The following is a 23,039-nucleotide window of genomic DNA, read 5'->3' as shown; positions in this document are numbered from 1 at the left end:
TGTAGGAAAATTTTGGCATGAAGCACCCGCAAAAAATGCTGGTGCTGCCATAGTGAATAAAAGTCTTGGTATAGATAGCATCTGTGGCAAATTGCTAGTGCTGGCATACTGGAGGAAATTCTTCACATATGGGAGGACAACAGAGGCAATGTCTTGGGGGCATCCATGACAAATTGTGGTCCTCGAGATATTAGACATAACTTTTGACATAAGGGTCCTTCGTGGTACACCAGGAAAGGTCTTGAATATTTAGTAAGTGTGTTTTTCAGAGCCTATGGCATTTTAGCAAATCTATTTGTAAATTGTGTGTTAAATTGCATTGAGACCATTTAAAAAAAACATTTGCCCAGGGGAAAGAAACCCCCCAACCTTTAATCTCCTCTAGAAGATGTCAGACTCACTTTGCTTTCTTATTACAGTTCAGGTGACTGTTCACTTGACATATCATGTCCACACCTTTGTATAGATGATCTCTTAATTAGACATTTGTGTTTTTACATTAGTTATTTAAGTGCAGCAATGTTAAATATTGTGATGTCATAAAGGTTAAAGTTTTGTGTCATCAAGTTTCTGGCTTAAAGTTTACATGATGTCACATCCTGTTTCATCATTATCAAAGGGTATATTATGTCACTTCAGCTACCCCTGACATTCTGGTGAATGGACATCCATCTATTAACTGCTTGTATTCTTTCCTTAGATTCTTTTAAGAGCTCTTCCACCTCCTGGCTGATATGCCTGTTTTTATTGGAATTGCTAGAATTTGTTCAAGTTCATAGCATTGCAGATCAAACCGTTCCAACTGTATTCATTTATATAAACAGTACTAGCATTTGTTAGTGAGTTTCTTTATGTTACACCTTGTTTTAACAGCATCTCCAATGTATTAATTGCATTTCAATCTGACTGTTCCTTTACTTGCATTAGGTTTGATTATAGGCAATTCCAGTATTTGCTTGTTGATGAAATTCCGGGGCACATAAGACAATGCTTTATTCTTTATTTTTGTCAAGATCAACCTATCAGATTCTAGATGAATTTGTTTTGCCTGGATAAATGTTAAAGGATACGATTGTGGAACAAAGATTAGACAGTGACCATAATCCACTGCTACTAACAATATCCTCACTTCGTGGATGCCCATTCATCTAGATACTTTGCTTTGGGAATGGCCTGAGCCACAGAATAAATTGGTTGGGGCACTGGGGACTGTGGGTTTCTCAATCAGCTCAGCTCTGTCAAGTGTATTAAGCCTCTGTTAATGCCATAGCCTTTAACTTGTGAGGACCCTGTACTGAGAAAACTATTGATTGCTGTGCTTCTCCAAAATGCAGGATGAGGCAGTGTAGGAAGTTGGCTCTGTATGTGCTATTTCAAAGTAAGGAATAGCATGCACAGAGTCCAAGGGTTCCCCTTAGAGGTAAAATAGTGGTAAAAAGAGATAATACTAATGCTCTATTTTGTGGTAGTGTGGTCGAGCAGTAGGCTTATCCAAGGAGTAGTGTTAAGCATTTGTTGTACATACACATAGACAATAAATGAGGTACACATACTCAGAGACAAATCCAGCCAATAGGTTTTGTTATAGAAAAATATATTTTCTTAGTTTATTTTAAGAACCACTGGTTCAAATTTAACATGTAATATCTTGTTTGAAAGGTATTGCAGGTAAGTACATTAGGAACTTTGAATCATTTCAATTGCATGTATACTTTTCAAGTTATTCAAGTTTTCAAGTTATTCACAAATAGCTACTTTAAAAGTGGACACAGTGCAATTTTCACAGTTCCTGGGGGAGGTAAGTTTTTGTTAGTTTTACCAGGTAAGTAAGACACTTACAGGGTTCAGTTCTTGATCCAAGGTAGCCCACCGTTGGGGGTTCAGAGCAACCCCAAAGTTACCACACCAGCAGCTCAGGGCCGGTCAGGTGCAGAGTTCAAAGTGGTGCCCAAAACGCATAGGCTAGAATGGAGAGAAGGGGGGTGCCCCGGTTCCGGTCTGCTTGCAGGTAAGTACCCGCGTCTTCGGAGGGCAGACCAGGTGGGTTTTGTAGGGCACCGGGGGGGACACAAGCCCACACAGAAATTTCACCCTCAGCGGCGCGGGGGCGGCCGGGTGCAGTGTTAGAACAAGCGTCGGGTTCGCAATGGAAGTCAATGAGAGATCAAGGGATCTCTTCAGCGCTGCAGGCAGGCAAGGGGGGGCTTCCTCGGGGAAACCTCCACTTGGGCAAGGGAGAGGGACTCCTGGGGGTCACTTCTGCAGTGAAAGTCCGGTCCTTCAGGTCCTGGGGGCTGCGGGTGCAGGGTCTTTTCCAGGCGTCGGGACTTAGGTTTCAGAGAGTCGCGGTCAGGGGAAGCCTCGGGATTCCCTCTGCAGGCGGCGCTGTGGGGACTCAGGGGGGACAGGTTTTGGTACTCACAGTCGTAGAGTAGTCCGGGGGTCCTCCCTGAGGTGTTGGTTCTCCACCAGCCGAGTCGGGGTCGCCGGGTGCAGTGTTGCAAGTCTCACGCTTCTTGCGGGGAGTTGCAGGGTTCTTTAAAGCTGCTTCTTGAAACAAAGTTGCAGTCTTTTTGGAGCAGGTCCGCTGTCCTCGGGAGTTTCTTGTCGTCGTCGAAGCAGGGCAGTCCTCAGAGGATTCAGAGGTCGCTGGTCCCTTTGGAAGGCGTCGCTGGAGCAGAGTTCTTTGGAAGGCAGGAGACAGGCCGGTGAGTTTCTGGAGCCAAGGCATTTGTTGTCTTCTGGTCTTCCTCTGCAGGGGTTTTCAGCTAGGCAGTCCTTCTTCTTGTTGTTGCAGGAATCTAATTTTCTAGGGTTCAGGGTGGCCCTTAAATACTAAATTTAAGGGCGTGTTTAGGTCTGGGGGGTTAGTAGCCAATGGCTACTAGCCCTGAGGGTGGGTACACCCTCTTTGTGCCTCCTCCCAAGGGGAGGGGGTCACAATCCTAACCCTATTGGGGGAATCCTCCATCTGCAAGATGGAGGATTTCTAAAAGTTAGAGTCACCTCAGCTCAGGACACCTTAGGGGGGCTGTCCTGACTGGCCAGTGACTCCTCCTTGTTATTCTCATTATTTTCTCCGGCCTTGCCGCCAAAAGTGGGGGCCGGGCCGGAGGGGGCGGGCAACTCCACTAGCTGGAGTGTCCTGCGGTGCTGTGACAAAGGGGTGAGCCTTTGAGGCTCACCGCCAGGTGTTACAGCTCCTGCCTGGGGGAGGTGTTAGCATCTCCACCCAGTGCAGGCTTTGTTACTGGCCTCAGAGTGACAAAGGCACTCTCCCCATGGGGCCAGCAACATGTCTCTAGTGTGGCAGGCTGCTGGAACTAGTCAGCCTACACAGATAGTCGGTTAAGTTTCAGGGGGCACCTCTAAGGTGCCCTCTGGGGTGTATTTTGCAATAAAATGTACACTGGCATCAGTGTGCATTTATTGTGCTGAGAAGTTTGATACCAAACTTCCCAGTTTTCAGTGTAGCCATTATGGTGCTGTGGAGTTCGTGTTTGACAAACTCCCAGACCATATACTCTTATGGCTACCCTGCACTTACAATGTCTAAGGTTTTGTTTAGACACTGTAGGGGTACCATGCTCATGCACTGGTACCCTCACCTATGGTATAGTGCACCCTGCCTTAGGGCTGTAAGGCCTGCTAGAGGGGTGACTGACCTATACTTGCATAGGCAGTGAGAGGCTGGCATGGCACCCTGAGGGGAGTGCCATGTCGACTTACTCGTTTTGTCCTCACTAGCACACACAAGCTGGCAAGCAGTGTGTCTGCGCTGAGTGAGAGGTCTCTAGGGTGGCATAAGACATGCTGCAGCCCTTAGAGACCTTCCTTGGCATCAGGGCCCTTGGTACTAGAAGTACCAGTTACAAGGGACTTATCTGGATGCCAGGGTCTGCCAATTGTGGATACAAAAGTACAGGTTAGGGAAAGAACACTGGTGCTGGGGCCTGGTTAGCAGGCCTCGGCACACTTTCAATTGTAAACATAGCATCAGCAAAGGCAAAAAGTCAGGGGGCAACCATGCCAAGGAGGCATTTCCTTACACAACCCCCCCCCCCAAACGAAAGAGGATGAGACTAACCTTTCCCAAGAGAGTCTTCATTTTCTAAGTGGAAGAACCTGGAAAGGCCATCTGCATTGGCATGGGCAGTCCCAGGTCTGTGTTCCACTATAAAGTCCATTCCCTGTAGGGAGATGGACCACCTCAACAGTTTAGGATTTTCACCTTTCATTTGCATCAGCCATTTGAGAGGTCTGTGGTCAGTTTGAACTAGGAAGTGAGTCCCAAAGAGGTATGGTCTCAGCTTCTTCAGGGACCAAACCACAGCAAAGGCCTCCCTCTCAATGGCACTCCAACGCTACTCCCTGGGGAGTAACCTCCTGCTAATGAAAGCAACAGGCTGGTCAAGGCCATCATCATTTGTTTGGGACAAAACTGCCCCTATCCCATGTTCAGAGGCATCTGTCTGCACAATGAACTGCTTAGAATAATCTGGAGCTTTTAGAACTGGTGCTGAGCACATTGCTTGTTTCAGGGTGTCAAAGGCCTGTTGGCATTCCACAGTCCAGTTCACTTTCTTGGGCATTTTCTTGGAGGTGAGTTCAGTGAGGGCTGTCACAATGGATCCATATCCCTTCACAAACCTCCTGTAATACCCAGTCAAGCCAAGGAATGCCCTGACTTGAGTCTGGGTTTTTGGAGCTACCCAGTCCAGGATAGTCTGGATCTTGGGTTGGAGTGGCTGAACTTGGCCTCCACCTACAAGGTGGCCTAAGTAAACCACAGTTCCCTGCCCTATCTGGCATTTGGATGCCTTGATAGAGAGGCCTGCAGATTGCAGAGCCTTCAAAACCTTCTTCAGGTGGACCAGGTGATCCTGCCAGGTGGAGCTAAAGACAGCAATATCATCAAGATAAGCTGTGCTAAAGGACTCCAAGCCAGCAAGGACTTGATTCACCAACCTTTGGAATGTGGCAGGGGCATTCTTTAAACAAAGGGCATAACAGTAAACTGATAATGCCCATCAGGTGTGGAGAATGCTGTTTTCTCTTTTGCTCCAGGTGCCATTTTTATTTGCCAGTACCCTGCTGTCAAGTCAAAGGTACTTAAGAATTTGGCAGCACCTAATTTGTCTATGAGCTCATCAGCTCTAGGAATGGGATGAGCATCTGTCTTGGTGACAGAGTTGAGCCCTCTGTAGTCCACACAAAACCTCATCTCTTTCTTTCCATCTTTGGTGTGAGGTTTGGGGACTAAGACCACTGGGCTAGCCCAGGGGCTGTCAGAGCGCTCAATTACTCCCAATTCCAGCATCTTGTGGACTTCCACCTTGATGCTTTCCTTAACATGGTCAGACTGTCTAAAGATTTTGTTTTTGACAGGCATGCTGTCTCCTGTGTCCACATCATGGGTACACAGGTGTGTCTGACCAGGGGTTAAGGAGAAGAGTTCAGGAAACTGTTGTAGGACTCTCCTACAATCAGCTTGCTGTTGGCCAGAGAGGGTGTCTGAGTAGATCACTCCATCTACTGAGCCATCTTTTGGGTCTGATGACAGAAGATCAGGGAGAGGTTCACTCTCTGCCTCCTGATCCTCATCTGTTACCATCAACAGATTTACATCAGCCCTGTCATGGAAGAGCTTAATGCGGTTCACATGGATCACCCTCTTGGGGCTCCTGCTTGTGCCCAGGTCCACCAGGTAGGTGACCTGACTCTTCCTTTCTAGCACTGGGTAAGGGCCACTCCATTTGTCCTGGAGTGCCCTGGGAGCCACAGGCTCCAGAACCCAGACTTTCTGCCCTGGTTGGAACTCAACCATTGCAGCCTTTTGGTCATACCAAAACTTCTGGAGCTGTTGGCTGGCCTCAAGGTTTTTGGTTGCCTTTTCCATGTACTCTGCCATTCTAGAGCGAAGGCCAAGTACATAGTCCACTATGTCTTGTTTAGGCTCATGAAGAGGTCTCTCCCAGCCTTCTTTAACAAGAGCAAGTGGTCCCCTTACAGGGTGACCAAACAGAAGTTCAAAGGGTGAGAATCCTACTCCCTTCTGTGGCACCTCTCTGTAAGCAAAAAGCAGACATGGCAAGAGGACATCCCATCTCCTTTTGAGTTTTTCTGGGAGCCCCATGATCATGCCTTTTAATGTCTTGTTGAATCTCTCAACTAAGCCATTAGTTTGTGGATGGTATGGTGTAGTGAATTTGTAAGTCACTCCACACTCATTCCACATGTGTTTTAGGTATGCTGACATGAAGTTGGTACCTCTGTCAGACACCACCTCCTTAGGGAAACCCACTCTGGTAAAGATACCAATGAGGGCCTTGGCTACTGCAGGGGCAGTAGTTGACCTAAGGGGAATAGCTTCAGGATACCTAGTAGCATGATCCACTACTACTAGGATGTACATATTTCCTGAGGCTGTGGGAGGTTCCAGTGGACCAACTATGTCCACACCCACTCTTTCAAAGGGGACCCCCACCACTGGAAGTGGAATGAGGGGGGCCTTTGGGTGCCCACCTGTCTTACCACTGGATTGACAGGTGGGGCAGGAGAGGCAAAACTCCTTAACCTTCTGGGACATATTGGGCCAGTAGAAGTGGTTGACTAACCTCTCCCACGTCTTGGTTTGTCCCAAATGCCCAGCAAGGGGAATATCATGGGCTAAGGTCAGAATAAACTCTCTGAACGACTGAGGCACTACCACTCTCCTAGTGGCACCAGGTTTGGGGTCTCTGGCCTCAGTGTACTGGAGTCCATCTTCCCAATAGTGTTCCATTTTTCTTGCCCTTGGACTCTTCAGCAGCTTGCTGCCTAAGGCCTTCAAGAGAGGGACAGGTTTCTTGTCCCTTACACAGCTCCTCCCTTGAGGGTCCCCCTGGGCCTAAGAGCTCAACCTGATAAGGTTCAAGCTCCAAAGGCTCAGTTCCCTCAGAGGGCAGAACTTCTTCCTGAGAAGAGAGGTTCTCTTTTTCTGACTGTGTTGCAGTTGGTTTCCCAACTGACTTTCCTTTTCTCTTGGTAGGCTGGGCCATTTTTCCAGACTCCAGCTCTACTTTTTCACCCTGTGCCTTGCATTGTGCTCTTGTTTTTACACACACCAGTTCAGGGATACCCAGCATGGCTGCATGTGTTTTTAGTTCTACCTCAGCCCATGCTGAGGACTCCAGGTCATTTCCAAGCAGACAGTCTACTGGGATGTTTGAGGAGACCACCACCTGTTTCAGGCCATTGACCCCTCCCCATTCTAAAGTTACCATTGCCATGGGATGTGCTTTAGTCTGATTGTCAGCATTGGTGACTGTATAAGTTTTTCCAGTCAGGTATTGGCCAGGGGAAACCAGTTTCTCTGTCACCATGGTGACACTGGCACCTGTATCCCTCAGGCCCTCTACACTTGTCCCATTAATAAAGAGCTGCTGCCTGTATTTTTGCATGTTAGGGGGCCAGGCAGCTAGTGTGGCTAAATCCACCCCACCCTCAGAGACTAGAGTAGCTTCAATGTGGACCCTGATTTGCTCTGGGCACACTGTTGATCCCACTTGGAGACTAGCCATTCCAGTGTTACCTGGATTGGGGTTTGGAGTGGAACTTTTCTTGGGACAGGCCTTGTCTCCAGTTTGGTGTCCAGACTGACTACAGTTTCGACACCAGGCCTTTTTGGGATCAAAGTTTTTACCCTTGTACCCAGGATTGTTTTGTGAAGAGGCTCTGGGCCCACCCTCCTGTGCAGGTTTTTGGGGGCCTGTAGAAGACTCTTGACTATTTTTATTTTTGGCTGTCTCACCACCCTTCCCCTGGGGAGGTTTTGTGACCCCTTTCTTTTGGTCACCCCCTGTGGAAGTTTTGGACACCCTTGTCTTGACCCAATGGTCCGCCTTCTTTCCCAATTCTTGGGGAGAAATTGGTCCTAGGTCTACCAGATGCTGATGCAGTTTATCAGTGAAACAATTACTTAACAGGTGTTCTTTCACAAATAAATTGTACAGCCCATCATAATTACTTACACCACTGCCTTGAATCCAACCATCTAGTGTTTTGACTGAGTAGTCTACAAAGTCAACCCAGGTCTGGCTCGAGGATTTTTGAGCCCCCCTGAATCTAATCCTATACTCCTCAGTGGAGAATCCAAAGCCCTCAATCAGGGTACCCTTCATGAGGTCATAAGATTCTGCATCTTTTCCAGAGAGTGTGAGGAGTCTATCCCTACACTTTCCTGTGAACATTTCCCAAAGGAGAGCACCCCAGTGAGATTTGTTCACTTTTCTGGTTACACAAGCCCTCTCAAAAGCTGTGAACCATTTGGTGATGTCATCACCATCTTCATATTTAGTTACAATCCCTTTAGGGATTTTCAACATGTCAGGAGAATCTCTGACCCTATTTATGTTGCTGCCACCATTGATGGGTCCTAGGCCCATCTCTTGTCTTTCCCTCTCTATGGCTAGGATCTGTCTTTCCAAAGCCAATCTTTTGGCCATCCTGGCTAACTGGATGTCCTCTTCACTGGAGTTATCCTCAGTGATTTCAGAGTTGTTGGTCCCTCCTGTGAGGGAACCCGCATCTCTGACTATTATTTGTGGAGTCAGGGCTTGAGAAGCCCTGCTCTCCCTAAGTAGGACTGGAGGGGGGGAATTTCCCTCCAAGTCACTATCTTCATCCTCTGAGTTGCCACCCTCAGAGGGGTTGGCCTTTTCAAACTCTGCCAAAAGCTCCTGGAGCTGTATTTTGGTAGGTTTGGGGCCCATTGCTATTTTCTTTAGTTTACAGAGTGACCTTAGCTCTCTCATCTGTAGATGGAGGTAAGGTGTGGTGTCGAGTTCCACCACAGTCACATCTGTGCTAGACATTTTGCTTCTAAAAGTTGGAATACTTTTTAAGAATCTAAAACTGGTTCTAGAATCTAATTCAAACTTTTAACAAACTTTTAAACTCTAAAAGAAATGCTAAACAGGATCTAACACAAGGCCCTAGCAGGTCTTTTAAGAATTTAGAACATTTTTCAAATTGCAAAAATCAATTTCTAATGACAATTTTGGAATTTGTCGTGTGATCAGGTATTGGCTGAGTAGTCCAGCAAATGCAAAGTCTTGTACCCCACCGCTGATCCACCAATGTAGGAAGTTGGCTCTGTATGTGCTATTTCAAAGTAAGGAATAGCATGCACAGAGTCCAAGGGTTCCCCTTAGAGGTAAAATAGTGGTAAAAAGAGATAATACTAATGCTCTATTTTGTGGTAGTGTGGTCGAGCAGTAGGCTTATCCAAGGAGTAGTGTTAAGCATTTGTTGTACATACACATAGACAATAAATGAGGTACACACACTCAGAGACAAATCCAGCCAATAGGTTTTGTTATAGAAAAATATCTTTTCTTAGTTTATTTTAAGAACCACTGGTTCAAATTTAACATGTAATATCTTGTTTGAAAGGTATTGCAGGTAAGTACATTAGGAACTTTGAATCATTTCAATTGCATGTATACTTTTCAAGTTATTCACAAATAGCTACTTTAAAAGTGGACACAGTGCAATTTTCACAGTTCCTGGGGGAGGTAAGTTTTTGTTAGTTTTACCAGGTAAGTAAGACACTTACAGGGTTCAGTTCTTGATCCAAGGTAGCCCACCGTTGGGGGTTCAGAGCAACCCCAAAGTTACCACACCAGCAGCTCAGGGCCGGTCAGGTGCAGAGTTCAAAGTGGTGCCCAAAACGCATAGGCTAGAATGGAGAGAAGGGGGGTGCCCCGGTTCCGGTCTGCTTGCAGGTAAGTACCCGCTTCTTCGGAGGGCAGACCAGGGGGGTTTTGTAGGGCACCGGGGGGGACACAAGCCCACACAGAAATTTCACCCTCAGCGGCGCGGGGGCGGCCGGGTGCAGTGTTAGAACAAGCGTCGGGTTCGCAATGGAAGTCAATGAGAGATCAAGGGATCTCTTCAGCGCTGCAGGCAGGCAAGGGGGGCTTCCTCTGGGAAACCTCCACTTGGGCAAGGGAGAGGGACTCCTGGGGGTCACTTCTGCAGTGAAAGTCCGGTCCTTCAGGTCCTGGGGGCTGCGGGTGCAGGGTCTTTTCCAGGCGTCGGGACTTAGGTTTCAGAGAGTCGCGGTCAGGGGAAGCCTCGGGATTCCCTCTGCAGGCGGCGCTGTGGGGACTCAGGGGGGACAGGTTTTGGTACTCACAGTCGTAGAGTAGTCCGGGGGTCCTCCCTGAGGTGTTGGTTCTCCACCAGCCGAGTAGGGGTCGCCGGGTGCAGTGTTGCAAGTCTCACGCTTCTTGCGGGGAGTTGCAGGGTTTTTTAAAGCTGCTTCTTGAAACAAAGTTGCAGTCTTTTTGGAGCAGGTCCGCTGTCCTCGGGAGTTTCTTGTCGTCGTCGAAGCAGGGCAGTCCTCAGAGGATTCAGAGGTCGCTGGTCCCTTTGGAAGGCGTCGCTGGAGCAGAGTTCTTTGGAAGGCAGGAGACAGGCCGGTGAGTTTCTGGAGCCAAGGCAGTTGTTGTCTTCTGGTCTTCCTCTGCAGGGGTTTTCAGCTAGGCAGTCCTTCTTCTTGTTGTTGCAGGAATCTAATTTTCTAGGGTTCAGGGTGGCCCTTAAATACTAAATTTAAGGGCGTGTTTAGGTCTGGGGGGTTAGTAGCCAATGGCTACTAGCCCTGAGGGTGGGTACACCCTCTTTGTGCCTCCTCCCAAGGGGAGGGGGTCACAATCCTAACCCTATTGGGGGAATCCTCCATCTGCAAGATGGAGGATTTCTAAAAGTTAGAGTCACCTCAGCTCAGGACACCTTAGGGGCTGTCCTGACTTGCCAGTGACTCCTCCTTGTTATTCTCATTATTTTCTCCGGCCTTGCCGCCAAAAGTGGGGGCCGGGCCGGAGGGGGCGGGCAACTCCACTAGCTGGAGTGTCCTGCGGTGCTGTGACAAAGGGGTGAGCCTTTGAGGCTCACCGCCAGGTGTTACAGCTCCTGCCTGGGGGAGGTGTTAGCATCTCCACCCAGTGCAGGCTTTGTTACTGGCCTCAGAGTGACAAAGGCACTCTCCCCATGGGGCCAGCAACATGTCTCTAGTGTGGCAGGCTGCTGGAACTAGTCAGCCTACACAGATAGTCGGTTAAGTTTCAGGGGGCACCTCTAAGGTGCCCTCTGGGGTGTATTTTGCAATAAAATGTACACTGGCATCAGTGTGCATTTATTGTGCTGAGAAGTTTGATACCAAACTTCCCAGTTTTCAGTGTAGCCATTATGGTGCTGTGGAGTTCGTGTTTGACAAACTCCCAGACCATATACTCTTATGGCTACCCTGCACTTACAATGTCTAAGGTTTTGTTTAGACACTGTAGGGGTACCATGCTCATGCACTGGTACCCTCACCTATGGTATAGTGCACCCTGCCTTAGGGCTGTAAGGCCTGCTAGAGGGGTGACTGACCTATACTTACATAGGCAGTGAGAGGCTGGCATGGCACCCTGAGGGGAGTGCCATGTCGACTTACTCGTTTTGTCCTCACTAGCACACACAAGCTGGCAAGCAGTGTGTCTGCGCTGAGTGAGAGGTCTCTAGGGTGGCATAAGACATGCTGCAGCCCTTAGAGACCTTCCTTGGCATCAGGGCCCTTGGTACTAGAAGTACCAGTTACAAGGGACTTATCTGGATGCCAGGGTCTGCCAATTGTGGATACAAAAGTACAGGTTAGGGAAAGAACACTGGTGCTGGGGCCTGGTTAGCAGGCCTCAACACACTTTCAATTGTAAACATAGCATCAGCAAAGGCAAAAAGTCAGGGGGCAACCATGCCAAGGAGGCATTTCCTTACAGGCAGCTTGGGCTCAGACTGGAAAGGCAATAAGATAGTGTTATTGGTGACATGGTAAACCGAGAAGTCTTGGGAAAGTGCTTAGCTGGATTTCAATTTTATGTGTCAGTGAGAAGTGACGTATTATCAACAGAAAGTATGTGTTTAACTATATCAAATTAGTTATGCAGCTCTTCCTAAATAGATTAACTTGTCTTTAAGCACACTTACTAACTCCTAATGGTGGCACATGGGAAATGAGGCACAAGGAAATAAAGTAATTTGCCCATGATTACACAAGCCAGGAAAACAGTATTGGATCCAAGGTTGTACCCTAGCCTTTAAACCAGGGCTGCACTTAGCCGTTAGACCACATCTCCACCCTCTCTTGTTCATTGAGCAAAGATGACAGTGTTGCAGCCCCTTTTTTACCTGTTCACAGTAAAAAGGAAAGCTTGTGCTGCTGTTTCTCAAAACGTGCCTGTTCACTGGAGTAAGAGATGCTTGTGATAGGGGCTTGCTAATACTTCTCTGTCACTCTGAATCTATCCATGCCTCTTTAAGTAGTTCTAGTGTATTGGTTGAGTATCACTCTGAGAAATTTGGTTGTTGGTTGACTCAGGTGTGAGCCCTGGTCAAGCAGCAATAACAATTCTTGTTGAGGAAAGGCAAAAGCAAACCCCAAATTAACCTGTGTTCACCCTTTGGTAGCTTGGCACAGAGCAGTCAGGATTAACTTGAAGGTAAAGTGTAAAGTATTTTTGCAACACTTCTGAAAACACCACACAAAAAGGATTGCACATTATGTTAGAAAAATAGAACTTAACTTAATAAATAAAACAAGACAAAAATGACAAAAAATGCAAGAACTACAACTTCAGTTAAGAATATTTAAAGAATAAGTGTAAAATAGCTCTTAGAAGTCAAAAGCTTCAACCGGGAATATCTGGTCACACTGGACCAGGACAAAGTCAAAATTTCAGGCCGACCATGATCGAATGAGGTAACAGAACAGGATGCAGCAAGCCCAAAGAGAACGCATCAATCCCTATTCGTGCCCAGTAAATCTCGATGTATACAATTCAGACTGGTTTATTCAGACTGTTATGGTGTGCAACTCCACTACGGCCTCTGCTGCAAGAAAAGGCCAGAGGGGCAAGAGGACACCCCAACAATACAACAACAATTAGGGGGTGCACCACTCCAAAACACTCAATGAAACATGATGAGTATAACAAAGTCCAATGCTATTAAGCAAATAATGGCGCGAAGCTTCTATTAGTTTCTTCCCGAAGGCTTTAATTGGTAAAAGAAGCTTGTTACAACATGAATTTCATGAAAAGAAGCAGCCCACGCGTTTCGCCCTATACAAATTGGCTTCTTCAGGGCTGCAAAGTAACATATAATGGTAAGGTGATATAATGACATACGTGAAGTAACAAGGAAAACAAGACATATTGACATACAAAGTGTTACTTTACATACATGCGATAAGCAACAAAGTTACTTAGTGAAGGTACGACAATATTTCAAAAAAAGCAAAAAATGTATAAACACAGTCATAGTCTAGACCAATGGCAAGTCAAGTGTAATTGACAGAACCAGCAAGGAGAAATAATCAGAAATAAAAGTCAGAAATGAAATTCAAGTAATGCACCGTGAAAACGTGCACAGAAACATAATAAAGTGAATTCCTTATAAAAAGCCAGTGCGCAAAATGATAATGGAAACTCGAAAGAGAGGTATTCCTCTGCCAGTGAGTATAAAGTCCCATTAGTGACAAAAGAACAGCATGAGGTAGCAAAAAGTTGCTTCAGGTCAAAAAGGCACACATACCAAAGGTAGTACTCCAAATGAAGCGAAATTTGTAGTTCGCGATGTGCGCATACAGTGAGGCATATGGAGATTCTAATCAGAGAGAAAAACGAAGAAGAGGAAAAAGGAGAACCATGACGATCTATGTAGTCAGGGGCAGAGGTCACTAGCTACATTGCAAATGAGCCAAGAAAATTGCATTGTAGAGTCAGAGGCAACCTCAACAGTAGGTTCGAAGGTTCTGAGTTAGCCGCGCTCGTTTAGAAAGGCTGTCATAGCCTTATCTGAAGGGAAGTGTAACGAATCGTGGCTATGCGGGGATCCAAATAGTAACAAAGGCCGGTAGCAAAAAGTACAGGCGGGCCCGGCCGTATTCCGCCCATCCAGTGGATTGTGTAAATGTTCGGCGTTGAGATATGCAGGGTTTTAAAGAGAAGAACACCGGAAGTAACAAGTCACGCCGTGACCGGGAAAGAAAATATATAAACAAAGACGACGGACTGTACGTAACAGTTGTGGTTCTGGAGTTTACTGATTGTCATGTGCGGCGGCCATATTGGAATAGGAAAGTCATATAAATAGGAGTACAACCCAGTATATTTTAAAGAACCGAATCCAAAATTTCAAACGATAAAAAAGTGTGTCACTAGTACTCAGAAAACATGTATTAAAAAAACATATAACATGATGCAGAGAGGAAAGGGGACGAGGAGAAAGGGAGTGGAAGGGAGTGGAAGGGAATAAGGAACCGTGAACAATGGTGACAAGCCCAAATAGAGAAAGATACCGAAATATAAACAAATGGTAAGTGAAAAAGTCTGTGTCAGGCCGGAAAGGGGTGAAAAAGTAATTACAAGGTGTATGAAAAACAAGACAGTAAAGAGAGTAGAGCGATATGCGGTACCATTAACAGTACAATCTCAAGTTGTCATCAAGAGAAATTATTTACATAATTGCTTGCGTAAGTGTGAAAAAATGCGAAAACATAAAGAATACATTTGACATATTTAGAAAAAAGCCCTATGCATGTACACAGATACAGGACTTTTTGACCTGAAACAACTTTTTGCTACCTTATGCTGTTCTTTTGTCACTAATGGGACTTTATACTCATTGGCAGAGGGATACCTCTCTTTCGAGTTTCCATTATCATTTTGCACACTGGCTTTTTATAAGGAATTCACTTTATTATGTTTCTGTGCACATGTTTTCACGGTGCATTACTTGAATTTCATTTCTGACTTTTATTTCTGATTATTTCTCCTTGCTGGGTCTGCCAATTACACTTGACTTGCCATTGGTCTAGGCTATGACTGTGTTTATACATTTTTTGCTTTTTTTGAAATATTGTCGTACCTTCACTAAGTAACTTTGTTGCTTATCGCATGTATGTAAAGTAACACTTTGTATGTCAATATGTCTTGTTTTCCTTGTTACTTCATGTATGTCATTATATCACCTTACCATTATATGTTACTTTGCAGCCCTGAAGAAGCCCATTTGTATAGGGCGAAACGCGCTGGCTGCTCCTTTTCATGAAATTCATGTTGTAACAAGCTTCCTTTACCAATTAAAGCCTTCGGGAAGAAAATAATAGAAGCTTTGCGTCATTATTTGCTTAATAGCATTGGACTTTGTTATACTCATCATGTTTCATTGAGTGTTTTAGAGTGGTGCACCCCCTAATTGTTGTTGCATGATCGAATGAGGGCCGACTACAGGGACCCGGTTGAGTTTGCCGAACCAAAGTACCCTAAAACTAGGTTGCAAAGTGATGCATCGGTTCTGAACCGCACAATAGAGGGAAAGCATCACTCTTTTTCATGCAACAGCGGCAATGCGTCAGTTTCAAGATGTAGTGAGGCTGCGGTGTGAGTTCCCAGTTCGTCAACATTAAGGATGCATTGGGCAGTTGAGTTGATGTGCTGGTTCCGATGAGCGCAGAGGCTGCAATGCAGAATTTCGGTGTCGATGTTTAGGCTGCCATCAACGGGGATGTGAGGACCTTGCACCGAGAAAGACTCCACAGTGTTGGTTCAGAAGGTGATGCGCTGGTTTTGAGATGCAAGGTACAGTGGTGATATAATTCAGGTTGTGCCAGTTCCAAACCATGCAGTAGAGGTGATGTGCAGATTTTCCTCACCCACCAGCGGTGAGGCGGCAATCCTACTCCCAGAGCAGAAGATGCATCGGTTCCCCTGGAGCAAGCACATTAGGCCAATTCCAAGAGCCAGGGCTGGGGTTGTACCCTTGCAGGACAGACTTGCAGATGGCAGAGTCCAGATGCAAGAGCAGGGTGGATGGAAGTATGTTATCTCCCTGAGACTTCAACCCAGGAAGCCAGCCAACTAGCCTTTGAGGCACTCTGGGTTCTGAGTTGGAGAGATTCAAGTCCAGTCCTTCTCATTCCCAGGCAAGAGGACAGCAGGCACAGGTCAGCACAGCAGAGCACAAGTTCAGTAAACAGCAGTCCAGCAGAGTGGCAGTCCATTAGCACCATAGCAGTCCTTCTTCCTGGCAGAGTATCCACAGGTCACGAAGTGTACTGAAGTGGTGGTGTCAGAGGTCCAGTTCTTATACCCAGTGGTGCCTTTAAAGTGGGTAGGATTCAAAAAGATACTTTTGAAGTGCACTGACATCCTGTCCTTTCTGCCATGGCTCCAGACTCAAAACAGGGTGGTATGCAGCCCTTTGTGTATAGACAGGACCCAGCCTAATTAGGTGTAAGTGTGAATGTGTCCAGCTCCGCTCTCCCATCCTGCTCACGATAGCCCTTCGGGACACAGATGGCCATCAAACCACAACCAATCTCCCTTTGTGCGTGTCTGTCTAGGGGAAATAAACAAACCCCAGCTGTCCCATACCCCAGACATGTGATCAGAGGCAGGCAGCAGGCACTGAATGGCTAAAGCAAGAAAATGCCAACTTTCTAAAAGTGGCATTTTCAGAATTGCAATTTAAAATCTGACTTCACTGTAAGTTATGATTTTAAATTGTGATTCCAGAGACACCAAACTCTAAAAGTCTATCTCTTCCAAGTTGTGAATTACATTTATAAGATGTCATAATGGAAATCCCAATGTTAACCTGTCGGAGAGATAGGCCTTGAAGTAGTGAAAAACAAATTAAGAGTTATTCCCCACCAGAACATGTAAAACTTAAAAGTACATGTCCAACTTTTTAAATACACTGGACACTGCCCTTGGGGTTGTCCAGGGCGTACCTTATGGGTGACTTGTATGTATTAAAAAAAATAGGTTTGGGCCTGGCAAAAGGTTTACTTTGCCAGGTTGACTTAGCAGTTCAAAACTGCACTCACAGGCTCTGTAGTGGAAGGCCTGAAACAAGTTTAAAGGGTCCTTAAGTGGGTGGCACAACCAGTGCTGCAGGCCCATTGGTGGCATTTAATGTTCAGGCCTTTGGCACATTTAATGCACTTTACTAGGGACTTATATGTAAATTAAATATGCTAACTGGGTATATGCCAATTCAACCATGTTATAAGGAGAGAGCACTTTATCACTGTTTAATAGGGGTAAAGTGCCCAGAGCCCTAAAGACACCAAAAACACTGAGCAAAAAGGGGAGAACAAAGGCAAAATGTCTTGGGTTGACCCTGCAGTAAGAGCCATTTCCAACAATCACCTTTGGAAGTGAGCAGCACTACTGGCCTGATACATGGATTTGCCCTGGCGTATTTGTGTACCAACTCTGACATGTTAGCTTTTTGAGGGTTATTTAAATAGTAGCACCCTGTAATGTCTAGGAAATTCTATGAATTGCCTGATCAACGGCTATATGTTTTGGAATTACTGTGACATATGATAATATGCCATTACATTTAGTTATAGTGATAGGATGGCAATATTTCTGATTTGTGTATACAGATTTTGATGGGCATATCAGCAATAAAAAGCATACTGTGAGATAGGCATTGTTTTTCGTGCAGCACAAATGCTACATTGTGGTAAACCCCAGGTTTTACATACTCTTTTGACAGGCACATGCATGATATACTCCAGCAAAATACCATTCCAAGGTCACCCTGGACAGACACTGCTATACGCACAGGAGCAGACACTGAAATATTGAAACATTTCAAAAGTTCTACTTCAGAGCTTTCCATACACCTACAGCATTTTAGCAAACTTCTTTGGAAAGTATTTTTCTGAAATGCAAAGCCTGGCCCCATTAAATATAATCTTAATGAGAGAGCCCATGGGTACTTCACATGCTTGGTTCAATGTGGAGTGGAGATATTATCTCCCACCTGTCTCAAAGTTCATCCCTCACCACTGATCAGTACTCGTCTGATGGTGGTGTACTACACCAGGGAGATAAAAAGGCAGTCTTACTGTGAAGAGAAGCCAGAACTTACTAGGCTACCATTTAATGAGGTTGCATGCAAAAATCTCTGTAGGTTTAGCAGAAATTCACAATTGGACCACTTGATGGGGACAGATGAGTCAATGTTAAGTTGCAAACAGCTTAATAATGTTCAAACTTGAGACAGCTAGGACAGGCCAGTGAACAGTATGAAAAACCTAGCCCCAAGGTCAACATAATGGTGATCCAATTTTTCAGGTTACGTGAACTCTGACCTCTTGCTCTTCTCTAAGAAATCTGTATTGACTGGCACACCTGCAGTGTTCCACTTTGCTGAATGTGTTGCCCTGTAACTGTGTATGTTATGATTTGAGCCTCTCAATTAGTTCCCCACTTGAATTGCTTTGGAGATGAAATTACTTGTGGTGGGTGAAGCTGGTGATTTCAAAAGCTGGCATTAATACTGTGAACAAATAATCATGACATGAACATCCCAAGAATCAGAAGAAAATAGACTTTAAACGAGTGCATGAGCTAAAGTAGGCAAATGTTCAGCAAATGTCCATGACTGGTGGATAGCAGACCTCAAAGCCACAGGTCAATCTCTTGAGGCATTGCAATTTCTCCTAGCATTCATTGTTAGTTTAATTGAAGGGGAAATAGCTTCTAAACCTGCAGGGCTCAAGAACTGGAATAAATCGCGTTTTATGTTGTTTGCAGGGCTCAGATTACTTCAAAATCTTGAGCTGTGTTCTTCCACATGACTGAATTAAGGTTTCTTCTTTCTTTTTTATTTGCAAATAATCAAGCACTTTTTCGTCTACTGCAAATTATGGCCCATAATTATACTTTTTTAGCGCCGCATTTGCGCCGTTTTTTAACGCAAAATTGGCGTTAACTTACAAAATAAAATTGTATTTTGCAAGTTTGCGCGGCTTTTGTGTAAACAAATGACGCAAATGTGGCGCTAAAAAGTATAAATATGGGCCTATATCTCTCCGGTGAGTTTCCCTTGCCTTCACACAACATATAACAAACACAGCAAAAACAGCATGCACTATAGACAGACACATATACAAAGATACATAAAGATAAAAGGGTTTTGGACAGTTCCTTTTTACCTATTTGCTACAATTGTTTAACTTTAACTGGGTTTCTGCACTGGCTGAAAAGGCTGTCCGGCCCCATTAGTATCATCACCTGGTACTTTGCGGATGCGAACAACTAAAAATGCTGCCTCCTTATGTCACACACACCAGCAGTATTGTGGTGTTTGTACCCCGTGCGCCTCCTCTCTCAGAAATTTCTCTTCCCTTGCTGCTGTATCGTGCTCTCATGCCCAGCCCTTTCGGCTCCAGTACTAATCCGCTGTCTAAGCCTTCATGCACTTAGGATAACTTTGTCATTGCTTGCTCTATCGTCGTTTGGGGGTTGGAGGTACTCTTCCTTCACAGAGAGTTTCCGGATACTTCTGTATAGTGAATGAGATGAGATTAAATGCCCCCTCCAACACACACCTCGGGTGCACAACTGGCCTCCCTGAGAGCCCATTTCTTTTCCTGATGTTTATTTTTTGCTTTGTTTCTGTTGACATTGGTCACGCACCCCGTTGATGGCCTTTCTCACCTACTGCCCACGAAGTGATTTTCATGTCGAGATGAGGACAAAAAAGCCTTCAGGTCATTCGACATCACTTCCTGTGCCATTTGCAAGAGGTTTGGGGAAGGACCAATGGGAAATTTACTGTAAGGCAGCGTAGGAACAGCATGCAAAAAAACAAGTTCCCCTTGTGGTAGAAATCAATGTAATAGAGATGGTAAATACAATCCAGAACAGAAGGAGGCTACCTGAATCTGCGTTCTCTGTTTCCTGTGCTTCTTAGAAAATAAAAGTCATATATAGGACTGCTGTTCTGAGCAGACTGCTGTCTCGCCTAGAAGAAGTAGAAATCTGCACAACACACCCAGTGGAAGTGTACTGGGGAGGGGAGTCTAACCAAGGAATGCTGGAGTGGCTCTTTAAGTAGGAAAACCCTTGAATGGAAGATATGAAAGTTGTTACTTGTGCTCTTAAAGAAAAGACAGAAGAATTGCTACCAATTTGCACTGGTTTGTGACACAAACTAGTGCAAACTATTCTTTTAAGATTAACTTTTCTCTGTAAACCATGATTTACATTGTAAAGTAGCCCTAAAGTAATGTAGAGTAGAGTTTAGTACTACATTGCAGTACTTTGCATCAACAGGGCATTTCGTGAGTAGAACATGGGCATTCCCATTAACTACCCATGGCTTTTGAAACAAAGACCTATCCAGTAAAAAGGTAGAAAAGGCTTTGCACAAAAAAGTTAATGCCTCCTCAAGGGAGATGTAAAGTTTGAGAAAACGTTTCCAACTTCCCTGTATAGCATACACACAAAGTGGAAAATGATAATCTATGTCTGAGCATAGTGTTTTATCGTGGAAGGCTATCCTTCCAGTACAAAACCTGTGCTTGACATTACCAACATACCCTTGCATTATGGGGCAAGGGTGAGTATGTTGGTGCAAGGCTGCCAAAAGTGCACCAGCACAGGGGGAGAGAGAAACTGTGCCCTATTGTGAAAAATATGGCGCTGTTCTGCTCTCTCTCTTTCATGTGATGTAGCAGAAATGTTATTGCTACCCCTGACATCACATTGATCATCTGTATGTAACATTCCATGCACTTTGTTAATCGAAGCACTAATATGTTCATTGTAAAGTGGTGCACTGAAAGCCTATATAAATGTGCATTCACTGTAGAATAGCAATTCTAAAGTGTGTTGATGTAGCCTTTAAACTTTATGTATAATCAATGAATTCATTTTATGTTAATCTATATAATGTTAATTAATAATTTGCACTAAAATTATAAAAGATTTCAAGAAAGTATTGTTTGAAATATTGCAAGCAAAAGTTGAAGATTGCAGTTCTGCATTATACCTAAGGTAATGTATTAACTGAGTTATTTTGTTTGAAATCTACTGTAACATGAACGCTGTCAAAGCATATTAATGATGAATTTATAATTTTGAATGCTAAATGCGCCTTATGTTGGATAATTGAATGTGCCATCTTAACTCACTTTACTTAGTCTAACTGAGGCCTGCAAGGCCGTTTCCTGACTGTGCAGAAAATGTTTAGTCATTCTTGCTAACCCGACTTCTTTTCAGACTTCATTCCCATGAAATGCTAGCTTGCTAACAGATGCTCTATTCTTTCATCTCAAAAGTAGGGGGGACCAGGAGCGCTTACAAGTCCAGCATACGTGATCCTAAACAATCAATGATATATAACCAGGGTATGCAGTTCCTTCCAGACAGAACAAAGGGGTAGAAAAGAAGGTAGGCTGTCGGATCAACTCCACAGGAGCAGAAGAGTATCTGTTCCTATAGGAAGGTGAGCCCTCACATGCTCAAATGGGTATCATGCTTCATCATAGGGCCTGCTCCTCGTCAGTCTGGCGTTGCAATGCCTGACAGGCACCATCAAGGGGGGTCTGTTTTGGAGATCTTTTTTCCAAAGCCATATGTGAAGTATGTGTGTAGGACCTCTAGAGTAGATTGGTGTGTCAGTGAAAAATGTGCAAATAAAAGTGATCTAAAATTGGCAAGGCAGTCCTCTTAATGGGGTTTTAATTGATGAGTCTACTTGTCCAGTTAAAAAACGTGAAGACTATCACCAGACACAATGATCTATGATAGCTATTAAAAAGGACAACATATTTATTGCCTGAAGTAAGTCAATAATGATCATTTGGCAATTCGTAAGGACCGATATTTTCCTAATCTCCACAGTGGTTGTACTCTGGGTAACACTAATTAGTGTCAAATCCCAAATGACCTAATTGTAATGTCACACCTAATACATCTGACCTGCAGGGAGATGTAAAGATAAATAACAAATTGAAAACCACCTATGTGTCACTGATAAGGTGATTTGTGAAATCTTTTGCATGCAGCATGCGTCACAACTCCACTGAGTGCTGCAATCAGTGCAAGGTACCAGTAGCACAAAAAAGCATACCATACAATTAGACACAAAACATGCATAAAAACACTGATTTCACACACTGTGTTGGCAGCCACTACCTAGCAGAGGTATGGATCCTTTATAACAACCTTTGCATATCACAAATAGTACTCACATAGTCATAATGAGGAGTCCACAAGGCGACCTACCCCAGCTCTGCTGCCTATGGAGTGGATGGGTAGAGTTCTAGGTTGATTTAAATCACTCCGAACAATGATTTACTGATGTGGTGATTATTGTCCATGGCAATGCTAGGCCGTGCGTTCCCAAGTAAGTTGTCGACGCCATATTGGGAGAATTAATATATACCCCGTAGTGCTGCCGGTGGCTCTATACTCATAAGTGGCATAGGCAGCAGGTCAGAGGTGGCGTCATGTTAGCGTGGTGCCATCTTTTCATGTAGTTTCAATATCACGGATGCCTGATACACAAGAGAGGATTGACCCCAGAAATAGGAAGTATGGAAACCATAAAAATAACTAAATATTTACAGTTCGTGTCTCCTCAAAGCCTCCGGTAGACTAACAACCAAAAGAATCCTCCCAACAGCCTGTCCCAACAGCCTGTCGCTCATGCACAAATGTATAGGCACAGCTAGTCGGAAACAGCTTTACCTTATTTTTCTGCCTTCTTCAAGTAGCACTCAGTCGCTTCCGTGCATTTCAATGGCAGACTCATAATATTGAGTTCTGGTTTACTTTCATGCAACAGTTAATAATTCACTCTTTACTGATTGTGACTCCTCACAGCCCCCGGTCATCTGACTGCTGAAGGAATCCCCTCAGCGGCCAGTCACACATGTGCATTGGCGCGGCTGGTCAGGAACAGCATAAACTTACCTGTCTGTCATCTTTAAGTAACACTTCCTTCAATTTTTCAACCCCACTTCTTTAGGCAGAGGTTGGGGAAGAAGAAGAGGACGAAAAAGAGGAGGTCGGAAACATATCTATCGGCAGGAACTACCGCAACAGAAAATGCAGACCCAGAGTCAGACAGGGAAGAAATATTTATAGTGAATTAGTCCCATAGGGTACTTACAAAGACAGAAATCAGAGTCTTGAAAA

Source organism: Pleurodeles waltl, chromosome 1_2, assembly GCF_031143425.1.
Source record: "Pleurodeles waltl isolate 20211129_DDA chromosome 1_2, aPleWal1.hap1.20221129, whole genome shotgun sequence".
Classification (NCBI taxonomy): domain Eukaryota; kingdom Metazoa; phylum Chordata; class Amphibia; order Caudata; family Salamandridae; genus Pleurodeles; species Pleurodeles waltl.
Note: the sequence above shows the minus strand (reverse complement) of the source record.